The 19,804-nt window shown below is 44.2% G+C and overlaps 1 protein-coding gene across 1 annotated transcript in view; it reads right to left on the bottom strand.

Moving 5' to 3' along the window:
• Positions 1-14,728: 14,728 nt before the first annotated feature.
• The window catches only part of LOC137376151 (keratinocyte-associated protein 3-like), a 44,659-nt gene continuing 39,583 nt past the window's right edge, over positions 14,729-19,804 (bottom strand). Inside the window, exon 7 of the mRNA XM_068044169.1 lies at positions 14,729-17,914. The gene's annotated coding sequence lies outside the window, so the exon portion shown is untranslated. The remainder of the gene's footprint in view (positions 17,915-19,804) is intronic.

Here is a 19,804-nt window from a genome sequence, read left to right on the forward strand (position 1 = left end):
AATTATCTGAAGAGAAATAATTTGTAGGGCTACAGGAAAAGGGTGGGGGTGTGGGACTAGCTGAGCTCTTCCAGAGAGCCAGCACAGACATGATAGGCTGAATGGCCTCCTTCTGTGCTGTAGCCATTCTATGATTGGTAGCACTGCAGCCAATTTATGCACAGCAAAATCCCACACAAAGCAATGTGCTAATGACCAGATCATTTTTTTGTGATATTGGTTGAGGGATAAATATTGGCCAGGTCACTGGGGAGAACTCCCCTGCTCTTCTTCCAAATAGTGACCATGGGAACTTGTAGGCCACCTGAGAACGCAGACAGGGCCTCGGATTAGCCAAAATACAACACCTCTGACTGAAGCACTCCCTCAGTACTGCATGAGAGTGTCAGCCTAGATTTCTATGTTCAAGTTTCTGGTGTGGGCTTGAACCCACAACCTTCTGACTCAAAAGTTACCCACTTGCCATGGCTGACACATAATTGTTTTTTATCTACTCAAAGTTTATAACATTGAGAAAAACTATAAGCATGTCAGAGCTGTAGGTGGTTTGTATAAATGAGCTGTTCAACATTCAAAAACATGGAATTTAATCCAACTTTAAGCGTTGTCTTTGTAGGTTCTCCAACCTATTGGAAAGGGAACTCAATTATTTGGAGATTCGGTGGTTGGGTTAGACCCCAGGGACTTTGGGCAGGTTTGCCAACTCTGGTTGGATGTATTCCTGGCAATTCATCGAGTGACCTTTCACCTCCAACTGCCCAGCCCCTATGCTGCCACCATTGACTACCCAATATGTCCACCCTCAACGCACAACTGGAAACTCTTCATTACTCAATTGGATGGGTTTTGAGTATCCATCAAACAGCCCTTTCCCCCCATCTCCAATATTTTTACAATGAGAAAGTATTCAAAGAAAATGGAAAATAACACTTTTTTAAATGCAGCTGTGATTTCTCTCCTGGGTTGTCCAAGAGATTAATCATTAAAACGTGGAGACTCCAGGTTAATCCTGGAGCTTTGACAACTCTAATTGTGCTGTAACAAACCCTTAACATATTCTGCTTCATGGAAAATAAATCAGCAAACTAAGTAATGTGATAAACCTGGTATATTCAGGTATTCTTTCCAAAATGAGGGTGTGAGAGATAAGAAGAAAAAAACTAGTCTTTATAATAGCATCTTTCACATCCTCAGGTTATTCTAAAGGACTTCACAACAAATTAATTACTTTTGAGCCATTGACACTGCTGCGAATTGCCTTCGGACATTTCATTTTGTTAAAGGCACTATATAAATACAAGTTGTTGTTGGAAGGGACTCTCAAAGAGCTAATGAGCTGAGTCATCAGTTAACCAGGTCTTGATGATGTTGGTCAGGAAGGTCTGCAAGTTTTGTAATGGAGGAAACACAACAGAAAATGTGTGCACAGCAAGCTCCCACAAACACAGCATAGAAGGCCACGGGCCATGTGCTAGAAAATGGGATTAGAATAGATAGGTGCTTGATGGCCGGCACAGACACAATGGGCCGAAGGGCCTGTTTCTGTGCTGTATAACTCTATGACTCTATAACAGCAATGTGACAATGACCAGACAATCTATGATAGTGATGTTGGCCAGGACACCGGGGAGAACTCCCCCGCTCTTAGAATCCGGGACCGGCATGTTCCTGTGAGGAAGAAGGATAAGTTTGGCAAGTTTCGGGAACCTTGGATAACGAGGGATATTGTGAGCCTAGTCAAAAAGAAAAAGGAAACATTCATAAGGGCTGGAAGGCTAGGAACAGACGAATCCCTTGAGGAATATAAAGACAGTAGGAAGGAACTTAAGGAAGGAGTCAGGAGGGATAAAAGGGGTCATGAAAAGTCATTGGCAAACAGGATTAAGGAAAATCCCAAGGCTTTTTATACATATATAAAGAGCAAGAGGGTAACTAGGGAAAGGGTTGGCCCACTCAAGGCCAGAGAAGGGAATCTATGTGTGATGCCAGAGGAAATGGGCGAGGTACTAAATAAGTACTTTGCATCAGTATTCACCAAAGAGAAGGACTTGGTGGATGATGAGCCTAGGGATGGGAGTGCAGATAGTCTCAGTCATCTCATTATCAAAAAGGAGGAGGTGTTGGGTGTCTTGCAAAGCATTAAGGTAAATAAGTCCCCAGGGCCTGAGGGGATCTACCCCAGAAATTGCTGGGGCCTTGACAGAAATCTTTGCATCCTCATTGGCTACAGGTGAGGTCCCAGAGGACTGGAGAATAGCCAATGTTGTTCCTTTGTTTAAGAAGGGTAGCAAGGATAATCCAGGAAATTATAGGCCGGTGAGCCTTACGTCAGTGGTAAGGAAATTATTAGAGAGGATTCTTCGGGACAGGATTTACTCCCATTTGGAAACAAACGAGCTTATTAGAGAGAGGCAGCATGATTTTGTGAAGGGGAGATCATGTCTCACTAATTTGATTGAGTTTTTTGAGGAAGTGACAAAGATGATTGATGAAGAAAGGGCAGTAGATGTTATCTATATGGACTTCAGTAAAGCCTTTGACAAGGTCCCTCATGGCAGACTGGTACAAAAGGTGAAGTCACACGGGATCAGAGGTGAGCTGGCAAGATGGATACAGAACTGGCTCGGTCATAGAAGACAGAGGGTAGCAGTGGAAGGGTGCTTTTCTGAATGGAGGGATGTGACTAGTGGTGTTCCGCAGGGATCAGTGCTGGGACCTTTGCTGTTTGTAGTATATATAAATGATTTGGAGGAAAATGTAGCTGGTCTGATTAGTAAGTTTGCAGACGACACAAAGGTTGGTGGAGTTGCGGATAGTGATGAGGATTGTCAGAGGATACAGCAGGATATAGATTGGTTGGAGAATTGGGCAGAGAAATGGCAGATGGAGTTTAATCCGGACAAATGTGAGGTAATGCATTTTGGAAGGTCTAATGCAGGTGGGAAGTATACAGTAAATGGCAGAACCCTTAGGAGTATTGACAGGCAGAGAGATCTGGGCGTACAGGTCCACAGGTCACTGAAAGTGGCAACGCAGGTGGATAAGGTAGTCAAGAAGGCATACGGCATGCTTGCATTCATCGGTCGGGGCATAGAGTATAAAAATTGGCAAGTCATGCTGCAGCTGTACAGAACTTTATTTAGGCCACACTTAGAATATTGCATGTAATTCTGGTCGCCACACTACCAGAAGGACGTGGAGGCTTTGGAGAGGGTACAGAAGAGGTTTACCATGATGTTGCCTGGTCTGGAGGGCATTAGCTATGAGGAGAGGTTGGATAAACTTGGATTGTTTTCACTGGAACGACGGAGGTGGAGGGGCGACAAGCTAGAGGTTTACAAAGTTATGAATGGCATGGACAGAGTGGATAGTCAGAAGCTTTTTCCCAGGGTGGAAAAGTCAGTTACTAGGGGACATAGGTTTAAGGTGCAAGGGGCAAAGTTTAGAGGGGATGTGCGAGGCACGTTCTTTACACAGAGGGTGGTGAGTGCCTGGAACTTGCTGCCGGGGGAGGTGGTGGAAGCAGGTACGATAGCGACGTTTAAAAGGCATCTTGACAAATACATGAATAGGATGGGAATAGAGGAATACGATCCCCGGAAGTGCAGAAGGTTTTAATTTAGGCAGGCATCAAGATCGGCGCAGGCTTGGAGAGCCGAATGGCCTGTTCCTGTGCTGTACTGTTCTTTGTTCTTTGTTATTCAATATAGTGCCAAGAGATTGTTAACATCTGTCCAAGGGGGCAGACAGGGCCTCAGATTAATGTCTCATCCAAAAGATGGCTCCAATTCTAGAACAGACTCAATCTGGTCCAGGACTCTTGTATGAACTTTATTTGGTCTAGAACTCTACAACACATTCCATCTGGTCCCAGGACACTAGATTTACCCATCTGGTTCAAGACTCCACAATGTACCCAATCTGGCCCAGAATTCTGGAACGTTCTCAATCTGCTTTTTGGAGTTGTGCCATTGGGTATTTTATATCCTACCTGACAGGTCAGACAGGTCCTTTGCTTAATATCTCATCTGAAAGGCAGCACCTCCATCAGTGTGGCACATCCTCACTATTATACTGAAGCATGAGTCATACTCAAGTATTTGAAATGGGGCTTGAAATTACAATCTTCAGACTCAGATATGAGTGTTACTCACTGAGCCACCATGGAGAGATGGAATCAAAGAAAGTTAAAGATGAAACAAATGGGGAGAGTGCGATGAACAGCAAGCCAACCAAACAAGAAAAAAAGGCCGAGTAAGAGGTGAGAATGAACAATGGACAGTATGAGGCTGGGAAGAGAAAATAAGGGTCGGTGAAGAATATTATAAAATCTGCTGAATCCATAGGACTGAAATGTCAGGAAAGATGAGTGGCGTGAAACAGGGCTGTTAGGGATCTTCTTCTCCCTGCTGCTCTCACATGCGTTCAAGTCTTCAGAAGAAGGAATTTTCCTCCACACAAGATCTGGTGGCAGGTTGTTCAACCTTGCCCGCCTAAAAGCGAAGACCAAAGTATGGAAAGTCCTCATCAGGGAACTCTTTGCTGACGATGTTGCTTTAACATCTCACACTGAAGAGTGTCTGCAGAGACTCATCGACAGGATTGCGGCTGCCTGACCACCTCCAGGCGCTTACCCATTGTCTCTCGAGACAAGGAGGCCAAAGAAGAAGAAGAATAAATGTCAGGAAAGGGTTGCACGTTTCACTGCCTTGTCCTTATGTTCATTGTTAAAGATGCCAATAGAAGCAGAGAGGCAGTGGCATAGTGGTAATGTCATTGGACGTCTTCTTCTTCTTTGGCCTCCTTATCTCGAGAGACAATGGATACGCGCCTGGAGATGGTCAGTGGTTTGTGGAGCAGCGCCTGGAGTGGCTATAAAGGCCAATTCTGGAGTTACAGGCTCTTCCACAGATGCTGCAGAAAAATTTGTTTGTCGGGGCTGTTACACAGTTGGCTCTCCCCTTGCGCTTCTGTCTTTTTTCCTGCCAACTGCTAAGTCTCTTCGACTCGCCACACTTTAGCCCCGCCTTTATGGCTGCCCGCCAGCTCTGGCGAACGCTGGCAACTGACTCCCACGACTTGTGATCAATGTCACAGGACTTCATGTCCCGTTTGCAGACATCTTTATAGCGGAGACATGGACGGCCAGTGGGTCTGATACCAGTGACGAGCTCGCTGTACAATGTCCTTGGGGATCCTGCCATCTTCCATGCGGCTCACATGGCCAAGCCATCTCAAGCGCCGCTGACTCAGTAGTGTGTATAGGCTGGGGATGTTGGCCGTCTCGAGGACTTCTGTGTTGGAGATACGGTCCTGCCACCTGATGCCAAGTATTCTCCGGAGGCAGCGAAGATGGAATGAATTGAGACGTCGCTCTTGGCTGACATACGTTGTCCAGGCCTCGCTGCCATAGAGCAAGGTACTGAGGCCACAGGCTTAATACACTCGGACTTTTGTGTTCCGTGTCAGTAATGTCACTGGACTAGTAATCCAGAAACCCAGGCTAATGCTCTGGGGACATGGGTTCAAATCCCACCATAGCAGATGGTGAAATTTGAGTACAATTAATAAATCTGGAATTCAAAAGGTGGTCTAATGGTGATGATGAAACCATTATCAATTGTTTTAAAAAAAAATCTGGTTCACTAATGTTTTTGAGGGAAGGAAATCTGCTGTCCTTACCTAGTCTGGTTTACATGTGACTCCAGATCCAAAGCCACAGCAGTGTGGTTGACTCTTAAATGGCCTAACAAGCCACTCAATTCAAGGGCAATTAGGGATGGGCAATAAATGCAGGCCTAGCCAGCAACGCCCACATCCCAGGAATGAATAAAAAAAGAGTTGCACACAGCAGGAAGCAACGACACAAATTGGGATAGGTTATGAATGAGTCAGAGCAACTGGTTAAACCTCACACCAGGCAGATTATCAGACAATATTTTCTGCCAACTAGATTTGGAAGTATCCAGATGAATGTGCAGTAATTTAGTGACAACAGAGAAGATTTCACATTCAAGGAGGCCAGGGTGGTGTCACTCCCTGGTCATGTTCTTGAATTTTCCTGGCACTGCTCATTAGATTATTCTCTAAACTCTTCCAATTTTGAAACAAAATAAAATGTTAAGTTTAAAAAATGAACTTTGTTCACATTGGCTATCATATTGAGGAGGTGATTATGAATTGTGCTTCCATACTGTGTGACTGAGCACTTGAAGGTACCAATGATAAGATTTCCTGGGCACTGACTGCATGAGTCTCCCATGCTGCCTTCACCGCCATCTAGTGGTTAAACCAGCACCTGCAACAGAGGGTAGAATACTATGAAGTTTCTTGTCTTGTTAGCATCCCCTTTTGCCTTGCACCATCATTTCTTTTGTTATTTAATCTCTCCTGTCTTTTATAGATCTTTCCCTTTGCTTTTTTCATCCCCTCCAACCTTTCCCTGCCTTTGTATTTGCTTTAAACCTGTCACATCTCTAACTTTTTTCAGTTCTGATGAAAGGTCACTGACCAGAAACGTTAACTCTGTTTCTCTCTCCACAGATGCTGCCTGACCTGCTGAGCATTTCCAGCATTTTCTGTTTTTATTTCAGATTTCAAGCATCTGCGGTATTTTGTACCATCACAGATCAATTTTATTCCCATGAAACTCCAGTTTCTGACGCAGCATTAAATGCGACACCGGGCTTCAAATTTTCTACGACCTTACACAGAGTCATTTAAAAATGAGTTTTAAAAGGCAATAACCTTCCCACCTTCAGGACAAGGTAGAATTACTGTTTAAGTAGTTAAACAAGGGGCGGCACAGTGGCACAGTGGTTAGTACCACAGCCTCTGGGTTCGATTCTGGGTACTGCCTGTGCGGAGTTTGCAAGTTCTCCCTGTGACCGTGTGGGTTTTCGCCGGGTGCTCCGGTTTCCTCCCACAGCCAAAGACTTGCAGGTTGATAGGTAAATTGGCCATTGTAAATTGCCCCTAGTGTAGGTAGGTGGTAGGGAATATGGGATTACTGTAGGGTTAGTATAAATGGGTGGTTGTTGGTCGGCACAGACTCGGTGGGCCGAAGGGCCTGTTTCAGTGCTGTATCTCTAAATAAAAAATAAAATAAAAATTCTGAAGAATGTCTTACTTCCTTGTTGGAGGGAAGGAGGGTCAACACAAGACATGAAGGATGTCAACATCATCCCCTTGTGCAAAAACCAAGGAGATCAGAGTTATAGAGGAATTTCTGTCCTTGGTATTGCTGGTAAGGCATTTTCACAGACCATCATTAAAATATTGCAAGTACTCACTGAACATGTTTACTCAGAGAGTCAGTGCGGTTTCCCACGTTAGTTGATCTACAGTTGGCATGGTCTATGCGCTAAGACACGTGCAAGAAAAGTGTCAGGGGCAGGGAAATCCTCTGTATACTTTTCATTCATTAAGTATATGCAAGACTGAGACCGATAAATTTTTGGACACTAACAGAATTAAGGACTATTGGGATAGGGCGGGAATATAAAGTTGAGATAGAAAAACAGCCGTGATACTACTGAATGACAGAAGAGGCTTGAATCATAGAAAGTTTATGGCACAGAAAGAGGCCACTTGGCCCATCGTGTCTGCGCCAGCTGAAAAACGAGCCACCCGGCCTAATCCCACCTTTCAGCATTTGGTCCCTAGCCCTGCAAGTTACGGTACTTGAGGGACCATATGACTCTCTACTGCTCCTATTTCTTATGTTCTTATTTTGAGCTTAAAGCTCTTACAAAGGCTTCTGACCTGGTCAACGGAAAAGGCATTTTTCAATTGCAGGAGAGGGTTGGATGCCTCCCTCTCCTCCTCAGTCTGGTCCAATCCTTCCATGATGGTACAAAGGCTACAATCCTGTATAATGGCAATCAACATGATAGTATCGAAATCTGTAATGACGTCGAGAAGGGCTGTGTTTTGGCATCAAAACCCTCTGGTATATTCTCTCTACTGTTTTGATATGCTTTCTCATCTTGAACTGAGATATATTACTCCTCACAAGATCAGGTAGGAAACCTCTTCAATATTGCGTGCCAAAGAGAAAAAAGCAAAATCAAACACCCATGGATAAAGGAACCTCTTTTGGCTAACGATCCAGTGCTCGTTTCACACAGCGAAGTGGAATTTAAACAACTTTGCAGTAGCTTTTCGCTATCTTGAAATGAAATAGCATCAGTCTAAACAAAACAGTGATCATGTCACAGAGTGTGTCAACTGCACCAGGAGTTTTGATACTAACACAATGGTAGAAGTTATACACAAGTTCTGGTACCTGGGACCTATTGTATTGGATAACATATCTGTCAATGATGAGCTAAACAACAACATCCTGCATTTATATAGCACCTTTAACATAGTAAAATATCCCAAGGTGCTTCACAGCAATAACATGAAAAAAATATTTGATTCTGAGCCACATAAGGAGATGAAGTCATAGTCATACAGCGCAGAAATAAGCCCTTCAGCCCATCGTGTCTGTGCCAGCCATCAAGCACCTACCTATTCTAATCCCATTTTCCAGCACTTGACCCATAGCCTTGTATGCTGTGGCGTTTCAAGTGCTCATTTAAATACTTCTTAAATGTTGTGATGGTTCCTGCCTCTACCACCTCTTCAGAGATGTACCGAAGACAAAAAGGTACCCAGGACTCAGCAGTGGGAACGCTGATTTTTAATTTTCCCTTACTCCCTTGGGTTCAGTGCAATGCTACAGTACAGGGGAGAGCCAGCCTTTCCAATGAGTCATTCCCCAGTGGAGATTGGACACGAAACTCCAGAGCAAAAGGCATCAGACCAGAGAGGGAAGAAGCGATGAGAGGATATGTGGCTGAAGAGGTAGGTTTCAAGGAATGTATTAAAGGAGGGGAGAGAGAGAGAGAGAGGTTTATGGAGGCAATTCTGTACCTAGGGCCTAGGAAGCTGAAGGCAAGACTGTCAATGGGGGAGCGATTAAAATCAGGAATGCACATGAGGCCAGAATTGAAGGAATACAGCTATCTTTGAGGGTTGAAGTGCTGGAGAAAGTTATGGAGATAGGGAGGGGTGAGGCCATGGAGGGATTTGAAAACAAAGATAAGAATTTTAAATTGATGCTCCCGGACCTGGAGCCAGTGTAGGTCAATGACCACAGGGGTGATGGGTGGATGGGACTTGGGCCGAGTTAGGACATGGGCAAGAGAGTTCTGGATGAGCTCAGGTTTACGGAGGTTGGAAGATGGGAGGCTGGCCAGGACAGCACTGGCCAATAGTTGATTCTAGAGATAGCAAAGGCATGAATGAGGATTTCAGCAGGTGAGCTGAAGGTCAGGTGAAAATGGGTGATATTACGGAGGTGGTTACTGGGAGTCACCGGGAAGCTGTTTCTATATTGAAGAGCTACTGGCAACAAGAGTAACGGGCACCTATCTTTAATATCAATCTAGTGCAAGGAAAGAATATTGCCTGGGGGCTTTGTATGGTAGAATGCCCGAGATGGGAGTATAGGGAAACGGGGTCAGAATACAACAGGACTCAGCAGTCAAATAGGGAGGCGACAGAGATCTGCAGCAGGATTAGGAGGCTGAAGCGTTTGGGGTGCTGTACCTGTAACTGACAGTGATGAGGAATTGGACTGGGAGGTTGCAGAAATCAGGCATTGGGCAAAGGTCAGGAATTAGGTCATTCATGGTCCGTTTCAATCACCCATTGAAAGGAATCAAGTCGGAAAAATTCAGCTGATAGTTTTTAGATAAAACAGGTTAACGAGCATTTTTGAATCTTAGTCAATGCATGTAGATGATATCCAGCTGATAAGTGCATCTTGTATTTAGATACTATACTCTTCTTTGGCCTCCTTATCTCGAGAGACAATGGGTAAGCGCCTGGAGGTGGTCAGTGGTGTGTGGAGCAGCGCCTGGAGTGGCTATAAAGGCCAATTCTAGAGTGACAGACTCTTCCACAGGTGCTGCAGAAAAATTTGTTTGTCGGGGCTGTTACACAGTTGGCTCTCTCCTTGCGCCTCTGTCTTTTTTCCTGCCAACTGCTAAGTCTCTTCGACTCGCCACACTTTAGCCCCACCTTTATGGCTGCCCGCCAGCTCTGGCGAACGCTGGCAACTGACTCCCACGACTTGTGATCAATGTCACAGGACTTCATGTCGCGTTTGCAGACGTCTTTAAAGCGGAGACATGGACGGCCGATGGGTCTGATACCAGTGGCGAGCTCGCTGTACAATGTGTCTTTGGGAATCCTGCCATCTTCCATGCGGCTCACATGGCCAAGCCATCTCAAGCGCCGCTGACTCAGTAGTGTGTATAAGCTGGGGATGTTGGCCGCCTCGAGGACTTCTGTGTTGGAGATACGGTCCTGCCACCTGATGCCAAGTATTCTCCGGAGGCAGCGAAGATGGAATGAATTGAGACGTCGCTCTTGGCTGACATATGTTGTCCAGGCCTCACTGCCATAGAGCAAGGTACTGAGGACACAGGCTTGATACACTCGGACTTTTGTGTTCCGTGTCAGTGCGCCATTTTCCCACACTCTCTTGGCCAGTCTGGACATAGCAGTGGAAGCCTTACCCATGCGCTTGTTGATTTCTGCATCGAGAGACAGGTTACTGGTGATAGTTGAGCCTAGGTAGGTGAACTCTTGAACCACTTCCAGAGCGTGGTCACCAATATTGATGGATGGGGCATTTCTGACGTCCTGCCCCATGATGTTTGTATACTATATACTCATATACTATATTGCAAATCTCTTCACCAGTACTATGCATTCTGTAATTTAAAACTGTATGTAACTCTTTACTTATAGCAGCCTTTTTAAAATGAAATCTATGCAGTTCTTCTGCTAGCATATCTAAGATTATTACAACAGTAACTACACTTCCAAAGTATTTCACTAGCTTTAAAGTGCTTTGGGATGTTCCAAAGTCGTGAAAGGTGCTATAGAACAAGATTTATTGCATTTGAACATGCAGCTTATTGGCAGCCATAAAGACAGGGCTAAATTGTGGCGAGTCGAAGAGACTTAGTAGTTGGCAGGAAAAAAGACAGAGGCGCAAGGGGAGAGCCAACTGTGCAACAGCCCCAACAAACAAATTTCTCTGCAGCACCTGTGGAAGAGCCTGTCACTCCAGAATTGGCCTTTATAGCCACTCCAGGCGCTGCTTCACAAACCACTGACCACCTCCAGGCGCGTATCCATTGTCTCTCGAGATAAGGAGGCCCAAAAGAAAAAAAAGAAGAACTCATATACTATATTGCAAATCTCTTCACCAGTACTATGCATTCTGTAATTTAAAACTGTATGTAACTCTTTACTTATAGCAGCCTTTTTAAAATGAAATCTATGCAGTTCTTCTGCTAGCATATCTAAGATTATTACAACAGTAACTACACTTCCAAAGTATTTCACTAGCTTTAAAGTGCTTTGGGATGTTCCAAAGTCGTGAAAGGTGCTATAGAACAAGATTTATTGCATTTGAACATGCAGCTTATTGACCAGATGCCTACTTTATAAATACAAGTCTTTTCTTTAAATACTGCATTCACTCATTGATAGTGACATACATCAAGATTTTGGTGTCTTTAAACAACCAGTAGATGTCCTTCTCGAGCAATATGTTAAGCTTATGAACAGCTAGATCCATGGACGAAACAACACATTTAACTTGCCTCTGACACACGCTCTGCAGTTTATTTATAACTCAGGCCCCATTTCCATCTGCAGCTGGGATAACAATCACCAAGGCCACAGACTTCTCCATAGCTACAATCACTACTGCTGTGTGTGGGTGGCTGGAGACTGAAGGGCGAAGTTGGTTTCAATTGAATTGTTTTTCTGCCTTCCCCTCCTCCCCAGCCTCTGCACAAAAGAAGCAATCAATAACTTGGCAATACAAATGCCCAAGATAGGTAGGTCACAGATAGAACCTGACCCCAATGCAACTGTCAGATGGCTACCTCATGTCAACAAGTGGCAATAGTTGTTACAGAACACAGGGCTAAAATCACTGAGACATCTCTCTGAATACGATGCCATGAGCAATGCATTCCAGGGTTAATTGGGTAGTGAAAAAGAAACTATTTCCTCTGGTGGGAGAGTCCAGAACAAGTGCACAGAATCCTAAAATTAGAGCCAGGCCGTTCGGGATGATGTCAGGAAGCACTTCTTCACACAAAGGGTAGTGGAAATCAGGAACTCTCTCGACTAAAAAGGCTGCACAGACTGGAGGTCAATTGAAAATTTCAAGACTGGTTTTTAAAATTTGGCTAGCCAAAGGTAATAAAAGATACCACGGGACCAGAGGTGGGGCTAAGACACAGATCAGCCATGAGCTAATTGAATGGCAGAACTGGTTTGATGGGTTAAATAACCTCCCACGTTCTACTGTTTCATAGAACTCATGAATGTTACCTGAGTATATGTAGTGGGTTGAAAACAGTTTGCAATTTTACTTTTTTCTTTCTTACCCCGACTGCCAATGGCTAAACTTTATATGTTTGTTTGTTTGTTGGACTTCAGAGTATAAACTCAAAAGACACAACTGGAAGGAGGGACAGTTACTCCTGGGTTAGTTACTTGCCTCTTCCTCACGTTCGACATGGAATGGGAGTGACAGAGCTCATGTCCTTCCTCTCTGCTGCAAGTAGTGTATGGAAAAAGTTCAACGATTCTTGTGCTCAAGATAAAAGTGTTAAAACTATTTTATTAATGAGTTTAATTTTAATATGAATCTCACGATTTCACCATTTAGGTTTCACTTTACTCTCCAATCTTTTTAATTCGAGCAATATACAAGGTTTTTCTGTCCAGCAGCTTAGATTTAAATAAACGTCACTCTCCTAGCCTATCAGTTATTTCTAACAGCATACCCCTCCCCCCAACCCTTCCCAGATCGCTCCATATGCTGAAGAACTGTGCTCTAACGAAATCTAATACCAGCGTCAAATTATCTGCAGTAGGAATTTGCCCAACTCACTAAAATATGACATTACAATCGGTATTACTGACCAGTTGTCCCTTCACCTGGAAATCAGGATATCATGCGAGGGTCGCTGTTAAGGAGTAAAGCCGGTATTTGTAACATGTTGAGTAAGAAATCCAGCATCAACCCTCCTGGTCTCTTTCTAGAATTTACTGCCCCTGATCCATTTACTTGATGGATGAGGAGTTGAAATTCTCCATGACACTACGCCCTTCTGCTGCCCTTCACAGTTTCCCATCTTGTTGGCTCCGCTTGAGAGTTTTGGACAAATGCTCAATCTAAATGTGGCCAAATTATTTCAGCTCTTCCAGCTGGTCAATGCCCTCCTTCCCCATCTCCTCTCAAGGTTCCACAGAATAAATTAGGCCACCAACCCAATGAAAGATTTGCATTTACCTTTGAAGTTGTTAATCTAGGAAACGCGGCAGCCAATTTGCACCCAGCAAGCTCCCACAAACAGCAATGCGATAATGACCAGATAATCTGTTTTTGTGATGTTGATTCAGGGACAAATATTGGCCAGGACATCAGGGAGAATTCCCCAGCTCTTCTCCAAAACAGGAACTTTTTATATCCACCCGAGAAGGCAGACGGAGCCTTGGTTTAACATCTCATTCGAGAGACGGGACCTCTGACAGTGCTGTGCTCCCTCAGTACTCCACGGGTGTGTCAGCCTTGATTTTTGCTCAAGTCCTGTAGTGGGGCTTGAACCCAGAACCTTGTGACTCAGGCAAGAGGCTGACACTCAGTTCCAATTTAACAAGTGATTAACTTTGCATTTGCACTTGCCAATTCTTCCCAATTGGCACTTGAAATTTGGGCTAGCCCACCATTAATAGTGTCAATAATTTGAATTCTTGACATCCTGTTACGACTTTCCCTGCTTCCCTGTGGAAAAGTAACAAGCAATTTACTCAGTACGTCTTTGTTTCTTCATTTGCCTTCCTTCATCCACCATAAGAAAAACCCAGAAGCTCTATGACAAGAAAAAGACCTTGCACTAGCTTAGCACCTTATCGTGTTCTCAAGACATCTAAAGCGCTTTACAATGAAGGAGTAATTTTAGAAACGCCATCACTTGTTATATTGGCAAATTCTATTCACACGCTCCCAACCCTCATCCTTTTTCCACAAGTTTTCTCCTCTCAAATTTAAGTATCTTGCACCTCACCCAAGTTCCTGTATCAGCCTCAGTGAATGGCATATTGGAATTCCACTGGAACTGGAAGAAAGGGGGAAAAAGAGTGAGAAAAGGCAGCATCAGAGGAATTCAGGTGAAACTTCTTTACCCAGAGAGTGGAATTTGCTACAACAGGGAGTAATTGAGCTGAATAGAATAGATGTATTTAAGAGGAAGCTAGATAAATTATACTATGCAAGCCTTTGCCTGAGCTAACTTGGCAATTGGGAGTAGCGACCGTGTTAGACTTTCCCCTTCAGCATAAGGGGTTAATCCCCAACTCGGCTGGGATCAGCACAGATTGGGCATCCATTCTGGAACGTACCTTGTCAGTACAACGTAGCTACTCCCTGTCGTAAGCCTCTGAACCACTGCCTAATTGTAGTCTGTAAATCCCACTTCCTGCCAATTGCATTGCATCACACGAGTGGTTAATTTAAAACATTAAAAAATAAAAACAAAATGAATCAGACTTGGCTTTGAGCCTAAAATCAAACCAGGAAAAAGTATACAGAAAATATACAGATTCAATTATCAATCTTTATTTGAAAGACAATAAAACACATTCACATTTAATACATTGTGGATATAAACGAATAACTTGCACCAATTGTATACAAACAATAAGAAAAATCAGAAAAATCCCACCTCTTTTAGGAAGGTCTATTTTTAAACAGAACTGACTTGCCAAGAATCTGCCCTTTGCTGTATTCTTTTTATTAAAACACAATAATACAAATATTTTCCAGCTACACCATCATAGTTATTTTGGAATTCAATGAAGCCAAATGAAATTTGTTTTACCAGCATCCAGCCTACAGAATTATTTTAGACCTCTCTCCAGCCGGTTGATGTCTATGATGAAGGGCAGCTGTAGCACACCCTGCAGTAGCTCGTTCAAAAAGGCCAATTTGCTCCTCCCTAGCCCAGGGGGGCCAGGGGCAATTGTTGTAGTTCCTGCCTACACCTCTACCCCTGCTGAAATCAGCCACCTCAGCATAGAATCATGGATCAAAGCCAGGACTTTGCTAGCCCACCATTGCTCAATTACTTACTCAGTAAACCCAATGCTCCACTGGGATGGCTCACCAATTGTTCTTAGTGTAAAACCTTCAGTTGTAAATAGTGAATTCAGTGGCTCCTGGGGATTGGGTGGCAGTGGTTTGACCGTCATGTTTTCAACACTGAGCCTAGATTCAAATACTACTCAGAATGTCTTTGCTATCTGTAAACCTCGTACGTTTGGGCATTTGCAAACCAATTCCTGTGATGATAGCCTATCAAATTACTCCCAGTTTGTTGTAAGTGTTCGGTAACCCCTCCTCAGAATGGCCACAAATACCGTGCAAATGGAACCGTTGAGAGCACAATTCTGATCTTGGGGGTTAAGACAAGCTGTTTGGACAGCCCAATAAAAAAGGAGCTTTAGTTAACACCTAACCATACCTGGAATTTGCTTGATGCCAACGCAGTTTGCATAAGGTGAAAGTGTGTCATTCTACACAGAAACAAGGCACAAATTTTGTGGCAAGTGTTCCTAAATTGATAATTGGATCCCAAAACCAGCACATGAAATGCCATTTCAGATGAGCAGTGGTGGAAACTCATGTATGAATATCTCTCTCTGCCTGTCTGATGCTCCTCTTCTTTTCTTAAAGGCTGAGACAGGTGACAGAATTCCTCCTGTATCTATAGCAGCAGCCATTCCTCATTTGCGAACCAACTGGGAGAAATTGCAGCAATTTCAGCAGGGGTGTTCCACCAGCAGTGGGTACACTGGCTCATTTCTGCCCAATCCCTAACCAAGAACCTCTCAGACCAATCAGAATAACACTATGGCCACCTCAACTCAGCACAGGACTGGGACTCACCTGGGAACTTCCTGATCGGCTCAGCTCAGTCCCATATTAGCCTTGCTCCAACTAAGCTACTGAGCGGATTCAGACCTACTGCAGTTTAATTACAATTTGCCCACTTACAGGGTAAGGTGCTGAATGGTACACCACACAAAGGTCACAATGGGAACGCAAGGGACCCTCAGCATACTCAGTAGAGAAAAAGACGATGGGGGCATGAGCGAGAGGGTGATCTAAACAGGAGGGGAAAAGGAAAGACAGCAGAAACAGAGAGAGAAAAACAATTGGATAAAATCACTAATTACATGCTTGGACTGACATGCCCATTCAATATTTCTAATCCATGATATAGTTTTCTTAAAAAGACATTTTAAAAAAAGGCAACAAATCACGATTGTAAAAAGAGTATACATGAAAAACATTTCTAATCCACATAAAAAGATTCTAACTTTTGTTGTAGTTTCTGAGCAATTCACAGCAACAACTGACCTGCACACATACTTTATTTGGTGTGGTTTGGGGGAAAATAAACACAAGACAAGTCCTCAGAATTCAGCACCGTCTCAATGCGACAATTGATCAGAATACTGAAACATTCTCCCCTCCGCTATCCTCTCCGGAAGGCGCCAATTCTGCACCAGGGTCCGATTCCAGCACGAGTTGGTTGGTGACCTTCGGGCACGTCTACCGATCTGTCGCACTTCAGCTCCGAAGTCTTGATCACTGATCTTGCAAAGCCTGTTGGTGTTTGGGTGGGTATCACAACAGGTGCTGTCCACAGGCCATTTCCAGTAAAATGAGCTACTGGACATTTAGAGGGATTACTAGCCTCCCTAACCCAGGGTCGCTGAAGCTAATTGTATTATCCTCCCAATCACTGCACCCAGCTAAGCCAGCAGAGACTGGGTTTTGTGCCTCTGTGCTTTCTGTTTTGCTCAGTCGACACTAGCCTGAGCTATCGGGAAATTAATGCTGAAGTTGTACTAACATTAGAATCTTGGTCCACTGCCATTCGGAGCCTCTACCTTTAGGTGGTAAAATGTGAAGACTCCAACCATACCCAGACATTGCCTGGCAATACAGACGGAATTCAGCAGCAAGGCTGCAAAGTGCTCAGAGTTGGAGTGGTGGAACCCAGTCATTTTCCGAGCCTAACCTGTCTACCGGGAACAGGAACTGAGTGAGGTAGCTCCTCTCACATCCAAGGAGCACACTGAGCAGCAGCAATGGGAAAGACAAGATGTCTAGCCGAAACTTGCTAAGTTTTGAGTGTGTCGTCTGAGGAGATCTAAGTGGAAGGGGAGGAAGACTCCTAAAGGTGCTAATGCTTCATGCATGAGCCTTCAGACAGTGAATGTGGTTGGCTGTTCTTTCATCAAGAGAATCGCAGAAAAGTCTGCCCATTCTTCAGCTGATGCCCATTTTCAGGCAGGACAGCAACCAGGAGCAGGAAGTTTGGCTGATTCCTTTTCTGGTAATAATGTGACTAATGTAGCTACCACACTTCTCCTGACCTAACAGAACCAACTCAGCACTGACTGGAAACTGAACACGAGCACTTTTGGTTTGTCTGTCTTCATGCTATTCTAAGTGGTGCCTTTAACTCAAGGCCATTGGGTGTAGCTCAGATTCTTTTTTTGTTAAAAAGAATCTTGCCCAGGATAGCATTCCTCCCAACAGGAGATGGACTTTTTTTTTTAAATATACATTAGACTTCTCCAATTCTACGCTACAAGTTAAAAACAGAAATTAAACTATCAGTGCAGCTTTGCCACTGTGAAAAGACCACGTGGCCATTCCCCCAAACCCACCCATCACACTCAGCTGCTTTGTGTGAATTCCAGTATAACTGGCACTATATTGATTGGTGAAGATGTCGGCTGAAAAGGTGTTGGCCTGAAAAAAAAGACATGAAATTTACACTTGTAGCAATTCTAGTGAGTAGCACCTACATCTCATTTGGTAATGTTGATATGGAAAGTCTCAGGTTCAAATCCTGCTCCAGGACCTTAACAGAGAATCTAGGCTGACACACCAGCACAGTAGTGAGTGAGTGCTGCACTGTCAGAGGTGCCATCCTTTGGATGAGACATTAAAATCTCTCATGGGAACACAGTGGGGTTGGTACTTGTGGAGATCGAGGCTTTTTAAATCCAAACCATCTGATATTAAAATAAATTCAAATAACCTTATGAAGCAAGTTATAGTAAATTGATAATGTAGATAATAAAGAGTGTGTAAGTTTGTGTCAGCAGAGGTACAGACATTCCTCTCCTTTTGCATTTTCTCCGACAGTCCTGTGCCATGATGCATCTCCAGCCTGTTCCTAGGCCTCTACCAATTCTGCTGTGAAATCCGTAATGATGAGGGCACATCGTGGGGTGACAACCCCCACCCCTCTGATGTGTTACTGCCCCAGTGGGAGTGGGCCTGCCCTCAGTCCCCCACTGAAACCTCTCCCGCAAAGCCAAGAGAACTCATCCTGCTGAGGGGGACAGTGAGGTAACAGATCACTTGAGCTTGCTAAATGTCAATCTGAAGTCAAACCAATCTTTTTGGCCAGGGTCAGGGTTCAGGGCCTGGTGCGGTCAAGCAGTGATTTGTATGGAAATATACACACTCCCATCCCGTACCTCAGGTAACAATCGCAGATTCACAAAGTGAGATGTTCCCCTTGAAATTGCACAACGTGAGAATAGTTGAACATCCCCAAACCCTTCCAAAAAGGAGATCGAAATTTTCATCATTTGCACAGCTTCATCTCAACCAAACTTTCCAACAGGTCCAAATGAGAAAAACTTTGGGTAACAATCACCTTCTACATGACCAGTGCTCCCCCCACCACCCTGTCACCTGCGGAAGGCACCCAGTCCTTTCCAGGGATTAAAGGTCGCTGGACGATACTTCATCCAAATGGTCGCTGACCTCATTGGAAAGGCATTGTGCCAACAAGAATGGATTTGCTCTTCACTTGAACAAATATACTTGGCTCTTTCAAAGGCTGGTGTTGTACTGAGTTATACAGACCAAGAATGTTCACTCCTTGCTCTGTGCTAAGTTGATGACTCTCAGCTAGGTGGGGGAGCATTCGAGGGGGTTGGGGGAATAAGGGGCCTCAATATTCCTAAACTGCAGATAGAAAAAAAAAAGGAATTAGCCAGAGTTTCTAGTTTTCAATGCCATTCAGGAATTCCTGAAGTGCCCACATACAGACATCGGAATAGGATCAAGGTCAGATCTGATACCACCTCACCATGATCAAATGGCCCAGTGACACTCAATGTCTGGTACCTCGTCGACAGGATCCACTTTTAATGAGTGAGATTGGAAAGCTGTTGGACCCATGGAACCATACGTAGCACAAGTCACCAGCTTCAGGAGGAGGGGAAAGAAAGCCTTGCATTTATATAGTGCCTTTCATGATCTCAGGGCATCCCAAAGAGCTTTACAGCCAAATGATGCACTATTTCAAGTGTAGTCACTGTTGTAGTGTAGGAAATGTGACAGCCAATTTGTGCACAGCAAGCTCCCACAAACAGCAATGTGATAATGACCAGATAATCTGTTTTTGTGATGTTGATTGAGAGATGAATATATTGGCCAGGATTTCGGGGAGAACTCCCCTGCTCTTCTTCGAAATAGTGCCATGGCATCTTTTACGTCTCCCTGAGGGGGCAGACAGAGTGGTGGTTTAACGTCCCTCTGAAAGATAGCACCTTCGACAGTGCAGCACTCCAAGTACTGCCCTGGATTAGTGTTACTGAAGAGGCCATATGGCTCCTCCAG

Source organism: Heterodontus francisci, chromosome 13 (assembly GCF_036365525.1).
Source record: "Heterodontus francisci isolate sHetFra1 chromosome 13, sHetFra1.hap1, whole genome shotgun sequence".
NCBI classification, from domain to species: Eukaryota; Metazoa; Chordata; class Chondrichthyes; order Heterodontiformes; family Heterodontidae; genus Heterodontus; species Heterodontus francisci.